At 53.5% G+C, this 19,521-nt stretch overlaps 1 protein-coding gene across 7 annotated transcripts in view; it reads left to right on the top strand.

Annotated features, from left to right (window-relative positions):
- SH3BP4 (SH3 domain binding protein 4) overlaps nt 1-19,521 on the top strand; it is an 85,379-nt gene that overhangs the window by 11,494 nt on the left and 54,364 nt on the right. Inside the window, exons 2-3 of one of the 7 annotated variants that reach the window (XM_033112455.1) lie at nt 8,722-8,915; nt 17,490-17,697. The exons of 2 other annotated variants lie outside the window; for them this stretch is intronic. The gene's annotated coding sequence lies outside the window, so the exon portion shown is untranslated. Of the gene's footprint in view, nt 1-8,721; nt 8,976-15,348; nt 15,704-17,489; nt 17,698-19,521 lie in introns of those variants that run through there. 4 more of the 7 variants (XM_033112457.1, XM_033112458.1, XM_033112454.1 and 1 more) reach the window with 4 other exon arrangements.

Here is a 19,521-nt window from a genome sequence, read left to right as displayed (position 1 = left end):
ACACCTCATTCTGGATCCCTCCCGGGACCCCACTGTGTGACCCTCAGTGGTGCTTCTCCCTCACGGATTAGTGCGAGAGGCTCCTGAAATCATCTGATTGAATGACCCCTCTGTACAGTTTTAATTAAGAGTTATCTCTATTTAAAACTGACACTTCAGAAACGAAGCTGACGGACGGATTATCCAGAGCGCCGCAGCATTTTGTATTCTGGAAAGGAAAGGTGTCGATGAAGATGTGAAGACTTCCAGTTTGAACGACATCGGAGGGACTGGTGAGACGGATCGGACGGAGTACCTCCTGGTCGCCTGAGCCCCTGAGCGGCTTTAAATGTGGCTGTCCCCCCAGGCCAGGCCACGGCACACGGGGCGCCAAGCTGGATGGACGAGTCCTGGCGTGCCGTGTCACCTTCTGAAACTCACCAGGATAGGCAGTGGTCCCCTCCTGGCAGTCCCCTTCTCGGTCCCCGTGAACTGCTGGGAGGTTGTGACTTTGCTGGCCAGCCAGCGGATTTCGTGTGTCACCCACGTGAACCTGGCCCATCCCGTTTCTGCTTCTGGGGAAACTGCGGTGGAGCCTTGTGCTCCAGTAGGACAACCAGCTGTCCTTGAGGTGCTCAGAATAAAAACCATTACTTCTTCCAGGTGAAAAGGATATGACCAAGAGCTAGAAAATGATGTCATCAACACTGCTTTTTTGTCATCAGTGAAACTGTCAAGTAATTGGCTGTTTGCTAAATTGGGAGTATGATGATTCTGGAGAGAAGCGGGGTTACTTTGATGAGCAGGAAAATGGAGAGCAGAGCAGCGATTCCCTGGGGGTCATTTGGGGGGTTGGTGCATGTAACAGGTGAGTAAGGCATTCAGGACGAAATGCCGATTTACCGCTTAGCCGATGATTGTAAATTAGGCGTTCTGGGAAAACTTGAGCGCGTGACTTTGAATATGTTAGGTTGTTCGTGGTTGTCCTTTGCCTTCAGATTTTACTGCTGGGAATTGCAAATAGGCCCCTCAGGGGAGCCTGTGAATAGGGCTGGAAGGGAGTACGCAGGCATAACACTGTGGTTTGGGTGCGAGGGTCGCTGGGCGAGTTTGGGGCCATGGTCTCCTGTCATCTGTAACAAACTGAAGTCCACTGTACATTTAAAATGTTGGGGGAGAAATGAGGAGAAGTGGTAGCTGATGTTCGTAAAGCGCCTACAGGCAGTCCCTGTGCCAGAGCCTTTGACTTCTCCGACCCTGATGAAAACCCAGTGGGTAAGTGGCATTGTTCACACCCTGCCGACGACGAAGCTGAGGCCAAGTGTCCATGGACGTGGCGACTTTCAACGACACCGGGCAGCAAACGGTCTTACGTGCTGCTTGTGCCTGGATGCTAACTAAAAGGCACGTTGATCCCAAACCGTGAGTGCCAAGCTTCCATGGGCAGCGGCCATCGCAGGTCCACGGACGGCGAGCCTGGGACGATTGGGGTCCCTGAAAATGACACGCACCCAGACGTTTCACTGGCGGCCACCGTTCATTCTCAAACGGGTACTGCCACGGAGTGACCTCCTCTTCCCTGTCCGCCGTGTGTGTGTTTTTCACGCCAGCATCTTGGATTCAGTTTCGCACTGACTTCACCTCCTACATTGCAGGCTGTCTGTGCCTTTGACCCCCTTATCTTCCTTGGAATTGTAAGGATGTTCAGAAACTCCGAAATAAAGTCGTTTTCATGGATGGCAGATAGTATTGGTGACAAACTAATGTGAGCTCCTCATGTCTGGCAGAGAAAGTGTAGCACTCTGCTTCAGTGAGCCCACCGTGTGCTTGGTAATACAAGTACTAGAGAATACGGATGCCCCCTTTGCTAACAGGCCGTATCCAGGTCTTCTCTCTTTGTTGCGCGTTCTTGCACAGCACAGGTATACGGGGCTTGTAACCATCACAGCTAGGACATCAGGAGCATTTGCTGTGTGCCATCCAATGTCTTCACACTTTACCTATAAACTCCTCATCCTTACATCTCATGTGAGGCGAGACACTCTTGGCGATGCCTCTGTAACAGATAGGGAAACTGAGGCACCAGAGGGGTGGGACTTGTCAGAGCTGTGAGTGCAGCAGTCACGATTTGAGTCCAGACTGTCACTGATAAGCCCCTCACTGGGTGCCTGTTCTCCCCAAGGGTAGGCAAGTCCCAGGGCAAACAAGGTGCTTTCCACCAGACCAGGGAGCAGCGCGGGGGAGGCAGGCAAGGTGAGGTCTCAGGTGAGATGAGCATGGGCAGGTGACAGCCAGGTGGGAAGTCCGAGGGGCTGATTTCCGTCCACCAGCAGGAGCCAAGGCTTGAGCACAGGGAAGAGACCCTAATGCTGGCAGAGTGGGGAGTTGGGCAGGAGGGGCTCCATCTTCCCCCCACTTCACCTTCACGCTTGGCCAGCACACCTGGACCCTGCTGTCGTGAGGTGTGGCACTGTGCCCACATCCCCACTTCGTCCCCATCGAAACTGTCATTTGTGAAGGTGTGCACCTCGCAAGGCGCCCTGTGGGACACTTGTGGAGAAAATCTAGACTCACCCAGGATCCTCACCACCGAGTGGTAGGTGTTTTAGAGATAAACCTTTATACCTGGGAAGCCTGCCCTCAAATATCTGTTTTCTGGTGCTTTTCTGATTAGCCATTGTCTGCAGGAATTAGTGCCGTATGGGAAGCTTCCCCACTCCCTCCCTGCCCAGGGTTGAGCCATTTCTGGTTTTCCTGCTGCCACCTGTGGGGAAGCCCCACAGGACTTTACCTTCATCAGGTGACAGTGGCCACACCCAGGGCCATCGGGTCCTCTCAGCTGTCCATCAAAGCTGATGGAGTGGATGGTGAGCAGGACCGTCTGTGCCCTAGTCCACCAAGAGATCTGGGACTCAGGATAGCTTGGTGATAATGGTGATGGACTGATGGAAAGTTCCAGAATTGCCTCTTTGGTTGTGTGAACTCGGAGGGCATATTTGGAAGTAGCAACATCTCTGGAACCATGGTGTGGGGGTTGAGGGGTGGTTTTATCTGTGTTTCCCTAACCAGGTGCTCCAGGGAGAGTCACCTGGTGAGTGCTTACAGCCAGGTGGACCCCAGGGGGTCCTTGTTCTTTCTAAGGGGTCTAGTTTTTATTTTAATATCCTCTTTTAACCTAAGAGTTATTTTTTTAAGTGCTTAATTTTTCTCTTCTCTATTTTTCCCTCTTTCTTCCATCTTATTTCTAGTTAACTTCTGGGATCATTGCGTTGGAGCCAGGGAATGTCTGCACAGATTTCTACTTTGGGGACCCTTACAGAGGTTCAAGAATGTTTCCAGTGTTGGCGAATATCCTTGGGTGCTTACACATCATTTTCTCTGTCACAGGTTTCGATATGGATCGATTAGACCAAGTTCATTGATTCCAATATGATCTGTGTTGCGTCCCATCTGTTTGGTCTGTCGGGCTGTCAGATTTCGAGAGCTGGGCGTGTGATTCCCGGTTGCGGTTTTGTCATTTTCTCTGGATCAACACTAACAGTTTTTCTTCATGTATGTTCTTTCAGAATGGTGGTTGGATCTTTTCATCACTTTACATTTTGTTGATGTAAAAATCCTCTCTTGTGTGGGTGTATTCAGTGTTCCTGGTCCTGAATTTTGCCTTTTCTGACACTCCTTTATTGCTGGATCAGCTTGTCGTGGATTTATTCCACGCAGTGTACAAGCGGTTCTTTTCACGAAGTTAAGTCCTCTTTCTAGATGTTTCCTACTTGGTGTAGTAACACACAGGATTGGTTTTATGATTTGGTGCCTTAAGTACCCTGGCTCTCGTCTACCCAGCTGTTACCTTTAACACAAGGAGAACATTTCAGCTGAAATGATTTGATGAGTGTCAAGAACGGGTGTGGTGTTGGAACTCCGGGATGCTCCTCCCTGGGCAAAGTGAGTGCCTTGCAGGGATGACCTCATCTCTCTCTTCCCAGTGTCCGTGGGCGTAGTTTTCACGAGAAGTTTCAATTGTGTGGTGTTAAATCTGCCAATCCTGTTATGTATTGCTTGTTGCACAGAGTACTTAATGAGTTGGGGTTTTTTTGCAGTAGTGTGTGGTTTTGATTCTTTGTGTTTAATGCCTTGATCCGGGGGTGACCCAGGTCCATCCCCCCACCCAGGGCTCAGGGTCCCCCTCTCTATATTTGGGAGATTGTGTGTTATTATGTGTACTAGTGGGGTTCTGTGGGACTCCACAGTCACATGACGTCCCATGTGTGCCGACTTCTGCTGCGAGTGACGTGGCTTGAGACCCGGGCCTCTGCCTGAGTGGCAGACCTCTTTCCCCTTGTTCCCGCTTGTTCATTCATCGGTCCCCTCGCGAACACGCACTGATGCCATCAGCGTGCCGGGCACGCTGCAGCTATGGTCTCCACCCTTTGCCAAGAATAGAAAACACCATCTGGTTGTGTTTCTTCCAGGCGCGCAAACGCCGGGCCCTCCTGGTTTCACAGAGTGAGCCTAAGTTTTCAGCGTGGCCTGTGGGGTCTGGCAGGCTGGCCTGGAGCATTTCATCTGTAGCCTGCCCCTCCCTGTAGCCTCCAGTCCTGTCCCTCAGATGCCATAGTGGTCCCCCATGATGTGTTTGCTTTCCTGGGCCTTCCCCCGTCACTTCCTGTCACCTCCTGCCTGTGAGACCTGCCTCCTCACGCCTTAAGGCTCCATGTCAGACGCACACTCTCTGACCGCCAGTCACTCCCCCTTCCTGCCTCACTTCTTTAGTTCCAGCTACACGGGTCAGAACTCAGCAGTTGCAAGCATTGGTCCTGGGGGCTGACCCAGGTGGCCTACCCTGCTCCTGAACTTAAGGGGGGGTCTCCGCAGGGCTCCTCATGCTTACAGGTATTGCTCACCAACCCCCCCCCCACCCACTTGGAGAGTCAGTTGGCCTGGGCCTGGGCCCCGCATCCCTAATTTTAAAAGCATCCTAGGTGACTATACTCAGCCAGACTGAAAAGCACCCACTTACGGTGACATCCTTGGAATGCATGTGTTGCACGGTATCATTCCTGAGAGAGCGGTTTTTCTGAACTTTTGGTGTGCTTAAATTTGTTTGCTATAAGCATAGTACGTGCTTTTGTAACAATTCCAAACATGACAGGCACCTGGCAAGTGAGAAGTGAGTCTCTCTTCACCCCTGGAACAGGCTGTGTCTCTGGGCTCTCCTGGGACTCCGGCCTTGACTTCTCAGCCTTGACTTTTGGGGCTAATTCCGCTGGGCTGTGGGGGAGTCTTCTGCTGACTGTCCTGTCGCGCAGGTTTCCACGTCTGTGTTCCCAAGTGGCTGAGGCATCGTTGGGGAATCAGGGTCACTCTGTGCCTCGAACAGCAATTGCCCAGGCGTGTGTTTGTGTTTCTAAACTGCTTTAGAGCTAACCTGTGCGGCACCAGGCCCGAAGTGAAGGGATATAGGCTGTGGGGTGTTGCCAGACGCAAATCATTTCAGAAACTACATGAGGAAAACGAATAGACTCCTGTGTAGGACCTCCCTTTCTTTTTAAGCATTTTTGTTTATTGATTTTTAATTTTATTGATTGGTTTTTAAACCCACATAATAGAAGATTTGCCATTTTAACAGTTTTTCAGTGGGCAGTGCGATAGTGAAAAGTGTATTCACGTTGCTGTGCAACAGATCTGCAGAACTTTGTCGTCTTGCAAAACTGAGTCGCCCATTAACTAGCATCTCCCCACGTCCCGCAGCCCCCAGCCCCTGGCAGCCACCCGTCTGCTTTCTGTGTCCAGGAATTTGACTGTGAGGCCGCTTGTATCCGTGGACGCATACAGTGTTTGTCTGTGGTCTATTTCTGTCAGCATAATGTCATCAAGGTTCATCTATGTTGTAGCAGGTGTCGGAGTGTCCCTCCTTTCAAGGCTGAATACTATTCCTTTGCGTGGATGGACCACGTTTTCTTTATCCATTCGTTCGTCCATGGACGTTTGGCTTGTGCCTTTTGGCTGTTTTGAATCCTGCTGCTGTGAACATTGGTGTGCAAATGTCTCTTTGAGACCCTGCTTTCAGTTCTTCGGGGTTTATACCCCGAGGTGGGATTGCTTTGTCATATGAGAGTTCCATTTTTAATTTTTGTTTGGCACCTCCGTACTGTTTTCCACAGTGGCTGATCCTTTTACTTTCCCACCAGGTATTGCTCACCAACTGTACACGGTTCCAGTTTTTCCATCCTCACCCGCACTGGTTATTTTCTGGGTTTTATGGGCGTGTGGTGATAGCGCCTGTGGTTTTGACTTGCGTTCCCTGAGGACTAGGATGACGTGGAGCATCTTTTCGTGTGCTTGTTGGCTGGCCTGCCCCTTTTAAACAGCATTCATTTACTTAGATTTTCTGTCAAGTGTTTTGGACCAGCCGTTTTCTTTGTAGGTACAGAAACTGCTTGTGATAAAAATGAAAACTCAAGTGAGTTGTTTTAGATATCGTGGGTCTCTCATTTCACACGTGCTTGGGGACCTTGTTTCTAAACAGACTACTTAGGAGGATTTCCTTCCATGAAATCGGGAACAAGCCTCCCCTGGCATTACTCCCAGAAAGCCGCCTGCCCCCCTGCAAATTGTTGAAAGAGTCGATATAGTTCAAGGCCGTAGTGATGAGTAACACGTATAAAACGCGCTCTTCACCCTGGAGACTTGAAACCCGAGAAGCCACCCGGTGACTCTGAAGTTTGGCCGTTGACTGTGTCTTGTGTTTGTCTCTGAGTAAACCCCACTTAGCCGAGATTTGGGACATACAGCCTGTAGGGGGAATCAGAAGTCGTCTGACCACCTGTAACTGTACTGCTGTGCGAGCAACACCCGGGCATCTTTTTACAAACGGCGCCATTCGCGTTTGCTCCCGCAACCTGCTGTTTCACTCAGCAGTCATGGGGGACAGCACTTGCTGGCCACACTGACGTCACCTGTGTGCCATCCAGCTACTTAGCCCTCCCTCCGAGGTGAGTGCCACCTTCCGGGCAGCTGTTTGCATCACTTCTTCATGGGCAGCTGTTTGCATCACTTCTTCATGGCCCACGTAGGGATGGACACGGTAGTTCACCCACTCCAGTGCACGCACCAACATTTCCCTCCCAGCTGCTCTCTGAGATGGGGTTTCAGCAAGCACCCCAGCACGGCAAACAGCTCCCCTGGTAGGAGCGGTCCCAGTGCTCTGTCCTGAAGTCAAGCCGGCAAACATCACTGGCAGCCCTGTGTGTGGCGGGCACCGGTCTTAAAGCCACCCCGACTTCTCGAGGACACATGCATGTTACAGACCCCCGGAACAGACAATAGATGCTTTCTCTCACTTCCCTCAGCCACAGGCTGCCCAGAGGCCCTTCTCCCCTTTCTGAAGCCTGGCTTTTGGGGGAGCTGTGGGTGGCAGTGCCCACCACCGAGTGTTTTTCTGGGTCTAGTTTGATAGGTGTGGTTTGGAAAGTTTGCCTGAACTGTGGAGAAGGAATGTGTTCACTTTCAGCTCCTCCCCAGCTGTGGGAAAACTCATTCAGGGATTTGGGAGAGCTGTGAACTTGGCCCCCTTTGCGGCGTTGGGTGGAGTGGGGTGTGTCGCCCTCTGGACACTCAGCCCTCAGCTAAGAACGATGCCCTGAATCACAGCTCAGGGTGGCCTGGGCTCACCTGCAGCCCAGCAGCTTCTTGGTACTGGGCTGGCCCTGTGTGTCCCCAGTGACCCCTCAGCTGCAGGGAGCCTGACGGCTCATTCTGTGCTGCGTGGACCAGGGACGAGCTGTCTCACTCAGCGACAACGAGGGGTTCGCTGCTGGGCACAGCTCCTTCTCGCTCCTCCCCGGGCACCACAGGCTGGTGTGGGGGTGCTCTTTGGCTGATCGATGGGAGGAGGGGAAGGAATCAGGTAGCTCTGCGCCAGTCAGCGTGCCCACACTGCGGGGGGAGGGCCAGTGGCTCATCTTTAACCACAGCTGGGTTGCCGGGGCCGCAACACGTGGCGATTTGTGATGGGGATAATCATAAAACACCCTGGTGACAGATGGGGCGTGTGCCGTGCACCCGGCACACGTCTGGGCCCTGCCCCTGGAGCAGGCTGAGCCAGGCCCAGCAGGCATCTCTGTGCCTCGCACTCTGTGCAAAGGCAAGGGGTGAGGTGCACGGCTGTGCAGAGCTGGGCGCTGCTGCACTGGACAGCTCCTCAGCGGACGACGACGAGTTCGGTTTCGGTTGAGTAGTTAGTTATCCCAAGACTGAATCCTTCCGGCCTCCGAAGGATGGTGGCAGGGCAGCAGCCGCTCCACAGCGGCTGCTCCGTGCTCAGTGGGTGTGAGGCAATGCTGAGCGCTACCCAGAGCTGCTGCCCTTGTAGAGGTGGAAAAACAGACACCCCCAGGGAAGTTCGGTCACCTGCCGGGGTCACAGTGGCAGGACTCAAACCTGGATACACACCCAGCACCTGAATTCCATCGTGTAACAGTTTTCCTCTGCCCTTTCCTGGGGAACTCCGTGTCATTCTGGCATCCTACCTGTGAGGCAGGGCCTGTGACCATCTTCATTTAGCCTGTGGGTGAACTGAGGCACCAAACAGTTCCCCTAAGCTTTGAAGGTCAAAGACCAAATAAAAGTAGTCTGACCTAGAGCATTCCATCCTAACCCCCACTCCCGCCAGCTGCCTCCCTGCTTCTCTTCCCAAAAGGAACTGAAACGAGGATGTGTTTCTTTTCCCCGTCTCATCCTCAGATGTTCTCCAGCCCAGGGTTTGCAAGTCCCACACAGACACTCATCTCTCCCAATTGAGTGATGGGCCCAGCTCAGCTACGTTCAGTGCCTGGGATGTTGTGTGTCCTCTATATGTGCCTGTGTCCCCGACGCTTAGAGGCTGTCATCCGATGACCCCTGTGAAGGACACCCACAGACCTGAGGGACCTCATCAGGTAACCCATCCATCCAGGCAGGGTGGCCACCTTCACCTCAGCACCAGCTCACCTGACCAGGTGTGCGTCAAAAGCCTGAGCAGGGCAAGTGGTATCGGGGCTCTTCTAGAAATTGCCTTTTTTATGAACAGGCCAGGTTATCACCTTTGTTTATTTATCCAGCCGCTCAGGTTTTAAACTCCTGTTGATCTTATAGACAGCTGACAGTTCTGTGTCCCTAACTTAAATCCTTAGGAGGGAACAGGGAGTGTGTGTGTGCAGTGAGGAGGTCGCTCGACATTTTACACAGAGCTGCCTGCAGCTCAGACAGGGCTCTGTCCTCTCGGCCTTGTGCTGGGTACTTTTCTTGGCTTGTTTTGTTAGAAATAGAGGAACTTGTGTTTACACCCTCTGGCTGGCAGTGGATGTGGGGAAGTCTTTATGCAGAGAAGGAACCGGGGGCCTGGAGAAGGGAGGTAATAGATGCCAGGGGACCAAGGTCAACATCCGCCCTGGTGAGTGGTGGTGACAGTACGCGCCCTTGATATGAAGAGATGATATGAAGGCCACAAGATCACCTCTGTGGTCTTCCTCCCCGAAATCCATAACCCCAGATTAACCAGGAGAAAAACATCAGACACGTCCCAACCGATGGGTGCTTACCAAATTCCTGGCTGGTCCTGCTCAAAACTGTGAAGGTCATCAAAAATAACGAGTGTCTGAGGCACTGTCACAGCCAAGAGGAGCCTCGGGAGACCTGACTAAACGTCATGTGGTGTCCTGGATGGGATCCTGGAATGGAAAAAGGACATTGGGGAAAAACTAAGGCAAACTGAATGAAAGTGGACTTTGGTGAATCCTAATGTATCCACATTCGTGCCACCGTGATGTCAGATGTTAATAATAAGAGGAAACTGGTATTGGGAGGTATACGGGAACTCCCTGTGTTCTCTTCCCAACTTCTCTGATTTTTCTCCGTTTCCTCTTTCTTTGGGTTTGTGTCTCAGCTCTGGATTTTCGTCCTGCGGTTACCATGAGGTTTGTGTAAAATGTCTCATACATACCCTAGCCCTTTTTCACCACAACTGTTCTCTACATCTAAATCTATTCTAAAAGAGTTTGTTTAAAAGGAATGGCAGTGAGGCCAGTGGTGGCGGGGGTTTCAGGGCCTGGCTCTCGGGCCAGCGTGGCCCTCTGCACCTGTGTCTGCTTCATGCAGTGACCACAGCTGGTGTCTGCAGCTGGGTGCCCTGCCAGTACGGCCAGCAGGAGCGGGTGCCCCCTGCCAGGGAGAAGCCTGGGCCCCCACACCCTGCCAGTACCCGCTCAGTTCCAAAAGCCACACGTGGTGGGCCCAGCCCCCTCGGGGTCAGGCCGGGGCCCTGTTTCCCACAGTGCATGCTTTGTTCTCTCCTGGACCAGACATTTAGAGGTGAGCTGCTCTCCTGGCCAGCGAGGGAGCTGGTCTGCAAACACAAACACGCTCATGTCTCTGCCAGGTGAACTTGAGAAAGGGAGCCGAGCGCTGGGGACAATGGCCTGTTTATAAACTGCTCTGAAATTCAGAGTCTGGAGCGTTAGGCTTTGGGGGGCGGTCAGGTGTTCAGGGCAGGGTCCCAGGGCCCCCACTAATCCTGCGGTGGACTGTATGTTGGGGGTAGATGCTCGGAAAACAGGATGCGGTTGTCTCCTCCAAAGAAGGCTGAACGAAGTATGTACAGAGTGGACACGGCCGCATCGAGCCACCTGCTGCTTTAGCTGTTTTCTGCTCGTGCCATGAGTTGGCACTGGCCATGAGCAGTGTTGCACATCCAGTCCCGGGAAAGTCACTGAATGCACACGCTCGCACGCAGACACCTGGGCCCTGCACTTGAGCTTGTAATCTTAGGCGACAAGGCTTCCTTACAGGACCCGTCTCCAGGAGAGCAGGGGGACAGATGCTGGTCTCCACTGGACCTGCTCTGGTCCAGCTCAGCCCATCTCAGATTGCCTGGGGTCTTGTTAAAATGCAGACTCTGACCCAGCAGGTGGAGGGAGGGGGAGAGGCTGCTGGTCCAGGACCGCACGGAGTAGCCAGGGGGTCCGAGCTCAGCAGAGGTGCGGTCTGGGCGGGTGGTGGGGTGGCCTCTGGGAGGAGTGGGGCTCGTGCTTCACTCCTTGGAAGCTGGGACTGAAATTTTGTCAGGTGGAGAAACTGGGAGATTTAAAAAAAAAAAAAAAAAGCCTGAATGTGAGTAAAGGGATGAGATTCAGCTGTAAAGGGACCAGGGGGTTGCAGGTGGGGGGAGCAGTAGAGTTGGGAGTGGTCCTAAGTGGCCCGTGGGTGACATGTGAGGTTCCACGATCAGAGAAAAACAGCGGTGAGCACATTTGTTAGCGCCAGCTGTGGACCTGCAGCCGTTGTAAGTGCCTCACCGTGTTCTTCACTCCCCACGGCAGCCCCGTGTAGAGACAAGGGCAGGTCCGCTGTGTGCTCAGGGCGCCGCTGGGAGGCGAGGGTGGGAGCGGGGCAGTCCCGACGCTGCTCATGGCACCTGCGGCTACTCAGGTGGGACAGCTGGCACGTCCCAGGTGACAGGTTCAGACCTCAAGCCAGAGTGTGTGGTCCCCATGCTGAGTGCACACAAGGGGCTGTAAACTTCCTGTGTCGCCCTTTCACATGATGTGACAGAGCCAGAGGGCTACTTCGGGGTCCTGACTGCACCAGGGGCTGCTCGTTAGCCCCTTCCCTGCTGTCTGGGGTTTCTAGCAGGTTCTTCTCTTCGCCACTCTTTGCTTCTCAAACCCGGGCAAGCAGACCTCGTCCCCCACTGAGACTGTCAGCCCACTTCAGTTAAAAACCACAACATTCCCCATCCAGGTTCTTTACGCGCTTAACGCATGTTAGAGAAAACACACCTCTGGTCCCGCCCTCAGCCCTTCAGTAGGAGCGGCTGTGCAGATTGTGGGGTTGTTTTCTAGAGGAGCCCTGGTTTTTAGGTGCTGGACTTCCAGGGCGGGCGTCACAAGAGGTTGCTTTCCTCCGCTAAGAGCAATTCCATGTCACTCACGATCCGTTTATGGTTTGCATTTCCTCACTCCATCCTGGGAGTGCTTTGTCAGCCATTCGTTCCGCAGTATTTGGGAGTCTGAGACGTTGGAGTGTAGAGGGGTGGGCAAAATGCAGGGCCCTGGGCACCGTCCCCGCTCTCATCCGTGGGCTGTAGGGACCAGACACTCTTTCCTTGCGCCCCACAAACCCTGAGGCTGAGCTGGCGTGTGCTTGGGCCGTCTGTGCCCCTGACCCACCCGTGGGCCCTGGTTGGGCGCCTTCCCGCCACAGGCGTCCTGCCTCCCGTGAGCCTGTGTAGAAGGTTCTTTTGTCCAGCGGTCCTGGCATGATTGAGTCAGTGCCGAAGCCAAACAGGATGTGGTCTGGGTGGCTCCCAACATGCAGCCATCAGTGGCTCTTGTTCTCAGATGCCTCGAGAAGGACAAACCCCCCAGCCACAGGGCGTTTTGAGGCCTTGGAGGGGAGCCCTGGTTTAATGAGGAGAAGAGGAAAGGCTGAGAGGTATAGAGTCCACAAGCCGCTCCTTTAATTATGGGACCGGGAGGACGGGAGCGGGCAAGAGGGGGGGGCACATTCCGGGAGTCATCACCCAGCCTGGGAGGAGAAGGCTGCCAGGTAGAGCTGGAGGCCTTTGCATCTGGTTTGGCGTGGAGGAAGAGAAGTGTTTCCGGGGTGGAGGGCATGCTTGCAGGGTGGAGCTGGTCTGTTCCTTTGCAGGGCTGGGTGCGTGAGGAGACGGTGGGTTTCCGAGGTCCTGCAGCGTGCAGGGCGCCTGTCCGGACTGTTCCACGGGGCCCAGGGGCCAAATCCTGTGGCCCCTAAATCTTGAGATAGTAATAGTGCTTGAAAATACTTGGGGTGAATAGAAAATCCCGAAACCAGTAACACTCCTGTGGATTGTACAGCCGCTGCCCAGGCCAAGCAGTGGAGTTTCACCCTTCACTTCGAGGTTCCTGGTGCCCCTGCCCAACCCATCTCCCTCTCCTCTGTCCCCCCCCACCCCCCGCAAAGGGGTTTGATCTAATATGCGTAACGCATTGAAGGTCGTCCCTATCCTGGATGTTCTCGTTTTACCACCTCACCCTTACACATTGTGTCCCGATGCAATGTCACTTGTGTTTCACGGTTTTAACTTCTGTGTGAATGGCCCCGTGCCCTGTTTGTGGCTGCCCATCTCCACTGCGGCCCCCGGTGGTCCCCACCTCCCTGTGTTCACGCCCCTGGTCTGGCTGGCCTGGCACCCTGCTTCTGACTGATAGAATTCATCAAAAGTGATGGAGGCCACTTCCATGACGAGGTTACATAAGGTGACAGCTTCCTTCTGGATAACACAGACTTTCTGTGTTGCTGGTTTTGATGCAGCCAGCGGCCATATAGAGAGGCCCACGTGGCAGGGAGCTGAGCCATCAGCTGACCTTTCACTGGGGGGGGTGTGGAGGGGGGCCTGGTGGATATAAGAGGGCATCTGACCTGGTCTTAATTTATGCTTTCCGTATTATTAACTATAGACTGATGTTTATTGGCTGTTCTGGTTCCTTCTGATGCAAAGATCCTTTTCATGGTTTTTGCTCATTTTTCTTATTGACTGGTAGTGCTTTGAATTTTCTGGAGAGCGAGCTCTTCTTGGCTATGAGCGTTGCAAATGTTGCCTCCCAGTTTGTCGCTTGCCCACGTGGGCTGTAAAAACCCAATGAATCCTGGGGCGGGGGGGGGGGGGTCATCTGCAGGCTTGTTATTGAGGTGTTCCCAGTTCTGGCTGTGGTCCTGTCTTTGGCATCGTGCCTCGGAAACGGGCTCCTGCTTATTGTAATGTTGTGGCGCCGCCTTTCTGAGGCGGAGTCCGCGCCTCCAGTCTGGGCGTGCTTTCCTGTTCAAACAGCACGTTTTGGTCTCCCGGTCATTTGGGAGAAAAATCACTGAGTCCACACTGCACCTTGGGCTGCATCCTTCCCCGCCAGCCTGGAATCTGCGCTTCGTTGTGGACTCTGGAGGTGGCTGGTGTTACTGAAGGAATGTGGGGCCTGGGGAGAACGCCCCAGCCACTTGGAGGGAATGCATTCCTGGAGAAAGTTAAAATTAGAAAGAGCTGCTACATTTCCTGCCATTCAGCCGTTTGTGTTTGTTTTCACAAGGATTCTTCTGGTCAGTCTGCAGTGGGTTTCTGGTGCAATGGGAGGTGAGGTCCTGATTGTCAGCATGGAGGTGATCTGTTTCCATGGCAATCTCTGTTGTTGAGCGCTGCTGCTTTGTTTGAATTCTTGCAGAACTGTGCTGGAATGGAAAAATATTATTGAAACAACCCTTTTTTATAGCAAGAAATACTTTGTTTTGTCAAAAGCCCTGAAATGGGAAGTGAGCGTCACGGAGAGGACGTCTGTGTTACTGAACTCTGGAAGGAGTAGGCCTTCCCCCACCCGCACTGGGCTCCTGACCGCCCCTCTTCCCCGCCAGGCCACTGCCCACCTCTCTCCTTGAGACCGGAAATCTTGGGAAATCCCTCTGACTGGCACAGTCTGGGGGTCCACCCCGTGCCTCCCCTCTGGGGTGCCAGGTTTAGCAAATAAAACTGCAGGACAGCCAGGTACATTTGACTGTTTGGGACATACTTATACTAGTAAAATTGCTGTGTGTCTAAACTGAATCCCCCTCTTACCTCTGACCGTACTTTGCCATCTGTGATCTTGTTTTTGTGGGGTGCCTGGACCTCTCCCAAGAGCTGGCTGGTGGCAGTTGTGGGCAGACCTGTAGCTTCCCTAGGTTTGCCCACTTCCGTGTTTGGACGTCTCCCGGCGCTGGCACTGGGCTGGCTGCTGTCCCTGCCGTGGTAAAGCCTGCAATCCCGGGTCATGGAATGTACTGCACCCACCTGATGGAGAATGGAGCGTGTGCTGCAGGGCTCACAGCCTGTCCAGCTTCATGTAGCTCTCAGACTGCGGTCAGGGCTCGCAAGCCCTCCTGGTCGGTCGGAGGCAAAGCCCAGGAGCTGGAGGGCACTGGAAAAATGTACCCATCAGCTTCCCCAGAGAGCATGAGTGCTCGTCAGGGACTCCTCCCCAGGGAACCGGGGCCTCGTGAGCTCACCTGCGCTGGCCTGCCGGAAGTGCTGTCCTTCAGTGGGAGAGGGAGAGTTGTTGCTGACACCTGGAGTCAGGCGGGTGGGAGCTGGGCCTTGAGAGGGTCCTGAGGTGGGATGTGTGTAGGGGTTTCGGGTGGGGCAGCTGAGCAGGCCAGAGGGAAGGGAATTGGCAGTGGGTGCTAAGGAGGCTGGAGGTGGGATAGGCGTCCAGGTGGGCAGGTGGCGAGAGGAAGCAGGCACTTTGCATCTGTGAGCAGAGGGCGCATGCACTGAAGGTGAGCCAGCGGGAAGGTGGACAGATGCAGGTGGGAGACAGTAGATCAGTGGCTCCAAAACCGAGCTGCAGGTCCCAGGGGCCTGGGGGACTTCATGTTCAGGAGCCAGGTCCTGCTAACGGAGCTTCTTACTGGGTGCTGGGTGCAGGCCTGTGGACCGAGCTATAGCAGTGTGTGACACAGGCTGTGTCCTGCCCCCGGCCCTTACAGCTACATTTGTTACTGAAACAGAGGCTGACTGCTTGAGGGGATTCCATAGCAATTTCCTGAGTGCCTTCCGTATTCCAGCTGGTGCTGGGTGAACAGAACGGAAGTCCTTGCCTTCATGAAGCATTTATTCTGGTGGAAGAGAAAGGAAATGGACATGTGATAGACAAAGAATGTCAAGAGTGACAACTGAAGCCAGGTGAGGGGGTGGGGAGTGAAAGCGCGGCTGTTTTCCACAGGGGTGTGATAGATTGAACCGCGGCCCCCCAAAGATATGCAGACCCTAATCTTCAGCACCTGTCACTGTTACTTTCTATGGCCAAAGGGACTTGGCAGAGATTTTTAATTTAAGGAGCATGAGATGGAGAGATTACCCTGCATTATCCAGAGGGGCCCTAAATATAATGTAACCAGAAGTGTCATTTCAAGAAGGAGACAAAAGGAGATCTGACTACAGAGGAGAAGGCCGCGTGATTAGAGAGTGTGCTTTGAGGATGGAGGAAGGGCTGCAAGCCAGGAATCCGGGTGCCGCCAGAACCTGAAAACGCCGGGGAGGTGGGTTCTCTCCTTAGAACCCCCAGAAGGGACCACACCTGCCAGTGAGACCGTTTCAGATGTCTGGCCTCCAGGTCGTAGGAGAATGGATTGGTGTTTTAAGCCACCAGGTCTGTGGCAATTTGTGACAGCAGGCCCAGGAAAATAACACAGAGGCCTGGTGACATTTGAGCAGAGCCCCAAATGTCAGTGACTCGAGGTCATAACTCGTGGCACTCTCTGAGGGTGGAGTGTGCTTCCTGCTGCCCTGTGGGCTGGGACCCTGGGCCCTGAACCAGGATCCAGGCCTCGCTGGGAGTCAGAATTCCTTGGGAACCCTGAGTGCTAGTGGCCTCTAGCCTGCATGGGAGCCACAGAATTTATGTGTTTTGAATGTAAAAATGTCAGTTGCAGTATAAATACCCTTTGCTTTTCTCCAGATTTAGCTGAGTATAAATGTATCTTATTGATGGAACAGAGTATTTCCTTGGCTTTCTAAATTGGGAATTTCTAACGTTGTCCAGTCGCCCATGGCTTTGCCCAGAGCTGACCCAAAGTACCCGTTGGTATCACCCAGCTGTGTGTGTGTCTTGTCCAAGAAACCCAGCGTCTAGTGCCCATTTCACATTTGCCATCTGTTCTGGTTTGGGACCCCCAATGCCAAGCCTGGGGCCAGGACTCGGGGGCGGATATATTGGGATAGGTGGGCTCCTGAAGCAGGAGGAGGGAACTGGGACTGGGAGAGTGAGATGAGAAAGGGCGAAAGTAGCAGCGGGTGAGGTACTAAGCTCCTGACACCGGGATGGGAGACCCTCTGGGCACCCTCCTGAGGAACGACGAGCATGTTCCTTAGAATCGTCCCTCTGCAGGGCTGGAGGCTGGGGCACTGACGCCAGGACTGCCCTGGGGAGTGTGGTGTGTTCCTGCAGGCAGAGCGAGGGCTGGGGGCTGGGATGTGGGGGGCGGGGGCCAGCAGATTTCACCCACCCGTATAGAGAGGATCTTGACAGGAGTAACTGGTTGTACGTGGATTCCATCCGGCGTCTTTGTGAAGTCCAGGCTTGACTCTTCCCTGGGGGTCATGAGAAAGGCACGTATTTCAGCCCCATCCCACAAGAACGGAGGCATCCGGCATGGTCTGTGGCAATAACTGTCAGCCCCCAGGGAGGCAGAAGGCGCTCAGAACATCGGAGAAAGCTCAGATGTGTGGGGGTGGGCATGGGGGGGCACAGAGACCACGTGCCCCTCACCGCAGTGGGACGTTGGACTCCTGTGTGGCATCCTCCCCTGAGACCTGTTTAGAGCCCAGTCAGCCGAGGTGGTCCCTTCGCCTCGTCCCAGGAGCCCCTTCTCCATCTTGTTCTGTTCTCCTCCGAGCAGCCTTCTATCTTGCTGTCTTCTGTTTGCAGCCTTGTGTAATATTTAGGTACCTGCTTTCCCTTCCTTTCTAGAGTGCAGGACCCACGTGTTTTAGTTATCTTGTCAGCCCCTCTGGAGCTTAGAAGGAACGGAGCCCGAGTGAAGATTTGGGAAATGACAGTGATGGGTTGAATGAAGCCCTTGTCCTTTGAAGCCAGGTGAGCAGCAGTCCAGAGAGCTTGCTCTGCACTTACAGTGGTGTTACCCGTTCTGGCCAGCTGGCGGTGGCTTGTGATAAAGGTAAGAATAAGTCCGCATCTAGACCAAAGAGACTAATCACATAGGTCCCCGTGGCTCTGTGGGAAGCGAGGGTTGGCGGACAGAACCTGCCTCTCATGTCCCTTCGCCACTACCCGGACTGCTGTGTTCTGGCCAGGACCCGATTTCACGCGCATTTCAACCTGCAGTTAGGAGCTTAATCGTGAGGGAAATGGCTCCCTGTGCCGCTGTGCCCTTTCGTGGTCACCGAACCCATTCGTGTGACCACCAGTGGAAGGAAGCGTCTCCCCAAACGCATACCACTCCCGTGGACAGCGTCCATGGGATTGGCTTCTTCAAGTTTGCGTTTAAAACAAACAAAAACCTTTTTTTTTTTTGAGATTGCGTTTTTAAAAATAGCTCGTTTACAAAGTAGGATAGTCCCTGAGGTTGGAGACTGCTTCACATTTCTGGATAACACGGTGCTTATCTTGATGAAGAGATTGGAAACTGAGGATTCATTTGGGGGAAATATTTTAAAATACAGAATGGTCGTCTTACAACTTTCTTCAGGTCTTGGCTTCAGAAAAATGTTTGTTCCAGTGATTCTGTTTCTGACCCTGTTTCTTTGACAGTATGGCTTGTTGTCTGAAGAGGGTTGGGTAGTCTAATACATAGATGAATGAATTAGGAATCATTTGATGCTCTTCTGAAATCAACATTCTGCCCTTTGCCCCGCTGCTTAGGCCAGGTTTTCTGAACCGTGCGTATTGTCACAGTCCGGGCAGAAGGCGGGTGGAAGCCCCGCGCCCCTTTTGCAAAGCTGAATAGGGAAGGGGGCTCCTGAGGGCCTCAGTCAGGGACCAGTCAGGCGTGGAAGGGAGGTCAGATCTGTTGGCAGGAGGGCTGTTTGGGCAGCTCCAGGCTGCGATGTTCCCACTCTCCCCTCTTGCCCTGTTGCTAGAGTGAGAGGTGCCTGGGGTGAAGATTTAACCTCCAGGAAGGAGATCTAAGAGGTTAGATGGGGACAGCTCTCCATTCGAGGACACACTCCGAGCAAGGGTTAGCTGTGGGGCTTCTGGAAGAAAGGAACCAGCACCTGAACCCCACGTGTGCAGGCCCTGGCGGCAGCGTTGTTTCACTATTACTCACGCTCCAGGCGGGGTAATTCCCCACCCCACCCAACGCGGAGCACATGGGTGGCCAGGCTTCGGAGGCACAGCCGGGATTCGAGTCCATGTGCAGATAGGGTCTGAGCGTTCACACACGAACTTGTCCTAAATATTTCCAGCCTCCTCTACCTTGGTTGGGAGGTTGTTTATTCTGTGCCCTCTCCTGAGACTCACACAGAAACTGCCTTTATCTGGTGCAGGCAGGAGATTTCACTTCTTCCTTCTTTAAAAGCCCTGGGAGGTTTTATAACTTCTGTCATGGAAGAAGGAAGGAAGTGCGACATTGGGACCTCTTCCAGCATTTGTGCCCTCACTTGGAGATATCCTGTCTTACTGCGTGCAGCCTGCTTGGTCTTCCTTTGTTTTCTTTGCATCTGACCATGATTCTGTGTATCAAAGTGACTTTGCCACCACATTGGGTGTGATCCCAGCTTCCCACTGGATCTCCGTCAGTCATTGAAACCGGTGAGCCTTAGCTGTCTCCTCTGCTAAAAAGGGCACGATGAGACCTGTCTTGCCCTCACTGTTGTGAAAACCAGCGACAAACGGAAAAAAGTACATTATCGATTATACCAGTGGTTTTCAAAGTGTGGTCCGGGGGCCAGTGGCCTCATCCTCACCTGGGAGCAAGTTAGAAATGCCCATTGTCAGGCTGGCCCCCAGGTCTCTCGGGGTAGACACCTGCAGCCTGTGT

The sequence above is a fragment of the Rhinolophus ferrumequinum genome, chromosome 8 (assembly GCF_004115265.2).
Source record: "Rhinolophus ferrumequinum isolate MPI-CBG mRhiFer1 chromosome 8, mRhiFer1_v1.p, whole genome shotgun sequence".
Classification (NCBI taxonomy): domain Eukaryota; kingdom Metazoa; phylum Chordata; class Mammalia; order Chiroptera; family Rhinolophidae; genus Rhinolophus; species Rhinolophus ferrumequinum.
Note: the sequence above shows the minus strand (reverse complement) of the source record. Positions and strands in the feature narration are given on the sequence as shown.